Genomic DNA, 6,506 nt, shown 5'->3' with positions numbered 1-6,506 from the left:
AATGGCAAAGGGCCACTCGATCCTACCCCTCCACATTCATTATTTCTCTCTCTCTCTCTCTCTCTCTATATATATATATATATATATATACAGGGTGCGGCAGAAATACCTCCCACATTTTAAACTTTCACCTATGTGTTACTAATGAACTTATGCAAGTGCCAATGATGTTTTCATTTAGCTAATGAACAAAAACTGTAACCCTTTTTTAAACAACAGCAAAATCAATTTTTCATTAATATTGTTTTTTTTTTCCTTTTGTTAACCTTTCAAATATGGGAGGTATTTCTGCCGCACCCTGTACATACATACATACATATATTTATATATATGGTCTTATGGCTAAGTAATCAGGACTCGGAAGAGGGCTTGCCCCTAGGCATGTATCTCAGAAAACCCTTTTCCAAGGAAAATCTTGTATCTTTAGACTTTGGCATGGAGGTCCATGATCGCCAGCGCCTGTAGACTTGGCATGTCCATCGATTGATCGAACAATCGTAGACTCACCTGTCATATTAGACATATGAGGGTTTTGCAATTTCTTACACAAGTTTGTATGGCGATCAAATCTCTGTACTGTACGTTAGCTCCGTGAAATCGATATTGCCAATACAGGTGCACGGTGTGTCACATGTCAGATGTCGAATTGATCGCAGTGTGTTTTGCTCAATAACATAAGGCACCACTTGGTCCAGGAATCGAACCTACGATCTCACGATCGTGTGAGCAATACTAACCACTAGATCACGCCCCCCTCTCTCTCTCACCCCACACATAAAAACAAACATTAATTGAAGAGTCACTAACAGTAGTGTAGCTGGCGGGTAGGGAGACGGCGGTGACGGTTCGCTCCGGGCGACGCTTTTTATGGGGCGCATTTTGGGGCCTGCTGCATTAGTCCGTATAAGTTGTATTGACTTCGGTGGGGGTGGCAAACTTAAAGGCTGCTTTAGGCGCTCACGCTCGAGATACGTCACAGATTACTCAATGCCTTTAAGTAGAGCATCATGTTATATTTTTACAAGGAAAAGGTTGACAGTGACTTCAAAGTTTCGGCTTAAATGCCTTCGTTAGGCAGTTTGTAAAATTCTGAATAACAATAGTGTGAAAGCACTGTTTTCCATCAAATATAAACTTTACTTCAAATACTGTGTGCTTACGTCTTACGTCTTGCGCGCGCCTGTATAGCCAATAATTTTCACTAGGCGGGCTAAAGTTTAGCTCGTGGGGAGGACTTTTCGGCTTTGACATAAAGATCATAAAACTGAACTACTTTTGAACCCCACCCACCAAAAAACAAAAACAAAAAAAAGCATAAGAACATTAATAATTCTTTATTTGCATAAATAAAAGTTAATCATATAAAGGTTTATAGAGTTAAATCTTCATCCGATCTTCAGGAGCCTTTGTACTACTGATGTTTAGTGATTTGTTCAGAATAAAACTACCCGATTCACTGGATCCTTCCTTATCATTTTGCTTGAATCTACAGGCTTTCGCTGTTCTGGCTTTGTATTTTGTTTCAATATTTTATCCTCGCTCCCAATCTTGTTTTACGACCTTTTTATCTTCATACCAAGATGTGCAACTTTTCTAATGCCGTGTGATTGATATAAATATAATTTCTACCCTCTGAGTATTCTAATTTGACTTTTAAAAACCGTTTGAAAGAAAATTTAAGTTGGTTTAAATTAAGAGCATTTCCTTCTTGGGGGATTTATTCAGGGAAAGGACTTGATCAGTAACATGATTCATGCTCTGAGGCATCTATCTTATCGCATATCAACTCGAAGAGTTTACTAAATCTGGGAAATAATCGTTTTCGACCCCGAAAGAATGTTTATAATACTGGTGTGAATAGAACTCAAAACATTAAATTCAGCCATTGAGTCGCTGTCTTATGACTGAAATTAATAAAAGAATTAGCGTAAATTAATTTCGCCGACCGGTTTTAAACACAAACAATATAGTATTCGCTTCGGAGGTTATTGATTTTAAAAGTACATTTGTGTTAAAAATCGACAAATAATATAAAAGTGTATAAGTTTGAGTTAGGCAACACAATCAATATATTATAAATCTGTTTGATCTGGGGAATTACACAACAAATACATTAAGTGATGACTATTATAAAATATATTGAGTAAATGTGACCGAAAATGTTGTTTGTGAATAAAGTGAAAAGCACCCAGCTTATATTGATTCGATATTCTTATAATATTGTTGCATAGCTATGGTGAACATCGGATTGTAGAAATAAATTCCTGGTGAATCGACTTAGTAATCCGGTTCGCTTTTTAATTGTTGTTATTTTACTTTACTTGCAATACTAATGGGCTTTTTATTTATTAATTCTTTAAATAAATATTTTGATGTCTTGGTTAAAGCAGGAAAACTAGCGCCCAAGACGTTTTTGTGCCCCGAGACTGGTGGGAAGAAGTCATCTTCAAATCGTAGTTCTGGCTTGAATAGTTCTAATAGAGTGGACTCCGCACTAATGGACCTGTTGATGAGGTTAAACCGGACGCCGGATTAAGTCAACAATTCCCGAAACAGAACAGTCTCTCCAGCAGGCTTTAACAGCCCCATTTACCAAGTTTCATTCACAAAATTTCATTGACTCGAGACTGTAGTAACAAACACTTGTCAAATGAACCTGGAATCGCAAACTTCGAAAAGATGTACGAGTTCCGATCCGTAGACTAATTTTTTTTGGCTTCGATATGACAAAAATAAATAAATAAATAAAATAAAATAAGATTTTTGATAAATACTGAAGCTGAGAGAACGTTTTTCTGTTGGTACAAGGCCAGCAAATTCGGGGAAGAGGATAAGTCGACTACATTGGCCCAGTGCTCAACTGGTACTTATGTTATCGACCCCGAAAGGATGAAAGGCCAAGTCAACTTTGGCGGAATTTGAACTCAGAATGCAAAGACGGACGAAAATGACGCTTAGCACTTTGTCCGGCGTGTAAACGATTCTGCCAGCTCGCTACTTTTGTTGATAATAATATCAACTATTAAATAACGTAGCTGATTCGAAACTGAATTGTCGAATGAGACTCACGTCTTAATAGCAACCATTTTACGTGCTCGGCCGATTAACTGACCAATCAGCATTGAGCCATCAAGTGATGCAATCATCTGGAACTCTGCTAACGAGACTATAAATAGACGAGCCTTTGGCGACAATGCTGGGCAGAGTGTTGTAGGCGGCCAATTCTTCCCCCCCCCCCGTCACGTGAGTTCCAGACCCTAGTTATGAACTCATTTGCATACAGCCAATCAGAGCTCAACTATCAAACTAATTTATGAGCGCATAACAAGTGATGGGCGATAAGATAAGGTCACTTAAGCAAGGAATGACCATGCTTCTTTTCTCTTTTAATAATGCTTGTTCTTGTTTCAACCATGGCTGCCTCTGCGTAGTTATTTTCCCCATCCACATCTTTACCATATGGGGCCCTAACAAAATCCGATAAGTATAGATGCAAATCTATTTAATTACTTGTCTCCTAAAATCAGGCATAACTTGGCGATCGGTCGACTTACAACACCGTTCTTTGTCTTAAGTTTACTTGGTAGAGTGCGTTTTACCAAGAGATTGGGGATCTTTTCCTTTTGATCGATAAATTATTATTTTTTTTTTTACTAAACACTTTCAAACTTCGGATACTGGTAGAATGTGTCATATAGAACATCTTCTACTCTTAGCGCCGTTGAGAAAAGTTTCTATTTACGAAGTTATTTCGTGTTAAAGTTGTCGTTTTCGGTAATTTCAACCAATCAATGACGTGTATTCAGCTGAATAAAATTACTGCTGTTGTTTGTCAACAACAACTATCGGCGGTGTATATTTCGTTTGTCACTGTTATTTATGACATCGTTCGTGCGTTTATACTGGTTTTAGCTTTAAGGTTAGGGTTTGGGTTTTAGGGTTACGGAAAAAAGTGAAAAATGAAGAAATTGGAGGGGGAGGAGTAAGGGAGGTGCAAAAAATTTCAAAATTCCGATACTTGACAATTTTCCGGAACCTCCGTATCCGAAAAGCTCGGTTTTTGGCAACATTTTTTAAAAAATAAACAAACAATAATTTGCGAGAAAGTGGGGGGGGGGGGAGGGGATACACCGGCAGAAGTTGTTGTTGACAAACAACAGCAGTAACTTTATTCAGCTCAATAGACGTCATTGATTGGTTGAAATCACCCAAATACGACAATTTTGACATGAAATAACTTCGTAAATAGAAACTTTTCTCAACAGCGCTTAGAGTAACAGATGTTCTATATGACACATTCCACCAGTATCCGAAGTTTGAAAGTATTTAGTTAAAAAAAATTAATTTATCGATCTGCCGATCAAAAGGAAAAGATCCGAGATGGGTTGTTTTTAACACATTCACGAATGTTTTGTTGGACTGTATGCAAATGAGTTCATTACTAGGGTCCGGAACTCTCGTGGGGAAAAAAATTTCGCGGCCGGATGAGATGCGCCGCAACTCTCGTCAGAGAATGTCGATCCTTTTGCGGTGGCAGCTCAATTCTCATGTTATCCACTACTCTTTGCAGATATAGAAGGAAAAACAGTCGTTTTCCTAATTTTGCACTCATATTTTCATCCTCCAGCCGTTCACATATACAGAATACTGATAGTTTTAATAACTAATTTCAGCCGAATAGCTGGCAGCGACAGATTTGCCTTCATAAATTTAGCATAATTTTTATCCAATCCTGACAATGTAGTCTCGGAGCTACACTAATCAGCTATCGTCATAACTGCAGAGTGTATCTATTCCTTTGTATATAAATTATTATTTGTATTTTTCATTCACAGACCAATATGGAAAATTCTTTGTGCAGCGAATAGTTTCTGTTAATTGTTAACGTTGTCCATCATTATCAATAACCCAATAACTCAACCACTAAAAACTCCGTGGCAATGGTTTCTGAAATTGTTTAAGAGTATTTGATACATATGTAGTGAAACTACCTATCGTCTCTAACACCTCGATCGCCATTACATACAAAACTACCTACCACCATTAGATACAAAACTACTATCGCCATTCTTCTCATTTAAATATAAATAAACACGGGCGTAGCAGAGAACCCATTCCTTGTCATCACGTGACTGATTAATATTCGAAGCGGCAACTTCGAACCGTTCCCGCCAGAACGCAAACTGACCAATCACAGCCCTTAATAAGGTCACGTGATAGAGTATATTTCTGATGTCTGGTGAGCCGATAATACGCTATAAATAGATCAACTCATACCCACCAAATTTGTCTCGGTCCAGTTTCTCATTGAGGACTGTTCCGTGTACCACACGACAGCAGCAGCAACAATCAGCCAGCGACCACTTCAACAGCTTCGTCCAGCCAACGATGACCACCGCCGTCGCCACATCAGCAATACGAGTCTACGACTACTATCCAGCAACATCGTCATGACTAACACGATTACTACCAAGCAGCCTCTACACCACCAGCGTCAACACGACTTACTATGTACACCAAACCTCCGCGGCACATCTCTCTCTTCGATTCTGTTAGGTGACTTAGCTTCACCACGATAATAAACAGACAAGAGATTTCAGCCTGCGATAAACGTCTGTCCTCAAGGCCCTGGCATCGAAGCCAAAACACAACTAGTGATAAGCTCTGCCAAACGACGAACATCTGTATAACAAGAATCACGGCGCGGCATCGATGCCACGACATCACAACTAGTGATCAGCTCTGCCACACTCAGCCTCCTCACTTTCACATACAGAACTTTTCCTATAGTGTACGAAAGAACTGGTATAATTGCTCACGTGTTATTGACTCTCTTTCCATCTACTGTAATAACTCACACACGTATCACTCACATACACACTTTTCTTTGTATGACGGCCTGTCTTTGATTATGTTCTTATATGTCGCATTCACACTCTCACACAGACATACATCTTTAACGCTACAATAAATGTCTCTGTTATTCATCTAATACGGTTGTGATCTTTCATTACTGGTCATATCAAATATATCATTAGATATATTATTTTGTGTTCGACCGTGTGACACGCATAAATAAAAGGAGTCCTCTGTTTTTCCATTCGTCACCATTTCTCCTTTTTGAGTTCGCACGGTCGTCCCTTACACATACAATGACAATCAATAGTTCTTCTGTCTATAGCATATGTTAATACATAGCGCTTTTTTTTTTTTTCAAACAATAGCTTCAGTATGATTCAGATATGACTGGCCAAAAGCCCATAAGCTACATCTAAAAAGTTTCGGTTAAGAAAGTAATCAAAGATGACTTTTTAATATAATGTCAAAATCTCACAGGAAAAGCATTTGCTATTTAGTCGTGAAAAATCGTGAACCTTCAGACTTTGGCATGGAGGCTATAATCGTCGACGCCTCTAAAAAAGCAAAACGCTTGGAGAAAAGGGTGACACTGTATTTAAGAGTATTTTATTCAGTGTCCATTTTTTAAAGAAGAGGGAATGTAATGA

The sequence above is a fragment of the Octopus bimaculoides genome, chromosome 1, assembly GCF_046866305.1.
Source record: "Octopus bimaculoides isolate indiv1 chromosome 1, ASM4686630v1, whole genome shotgun sequence".
NCBI lineage: Eukaryota > Metazoa > Mollusca > Cephalopoda > Octopoda > Octopodidae > Octopus > Octopus bimaculoides.
This window is presented reverse-complemented; position numbering follows the sequence as displayed.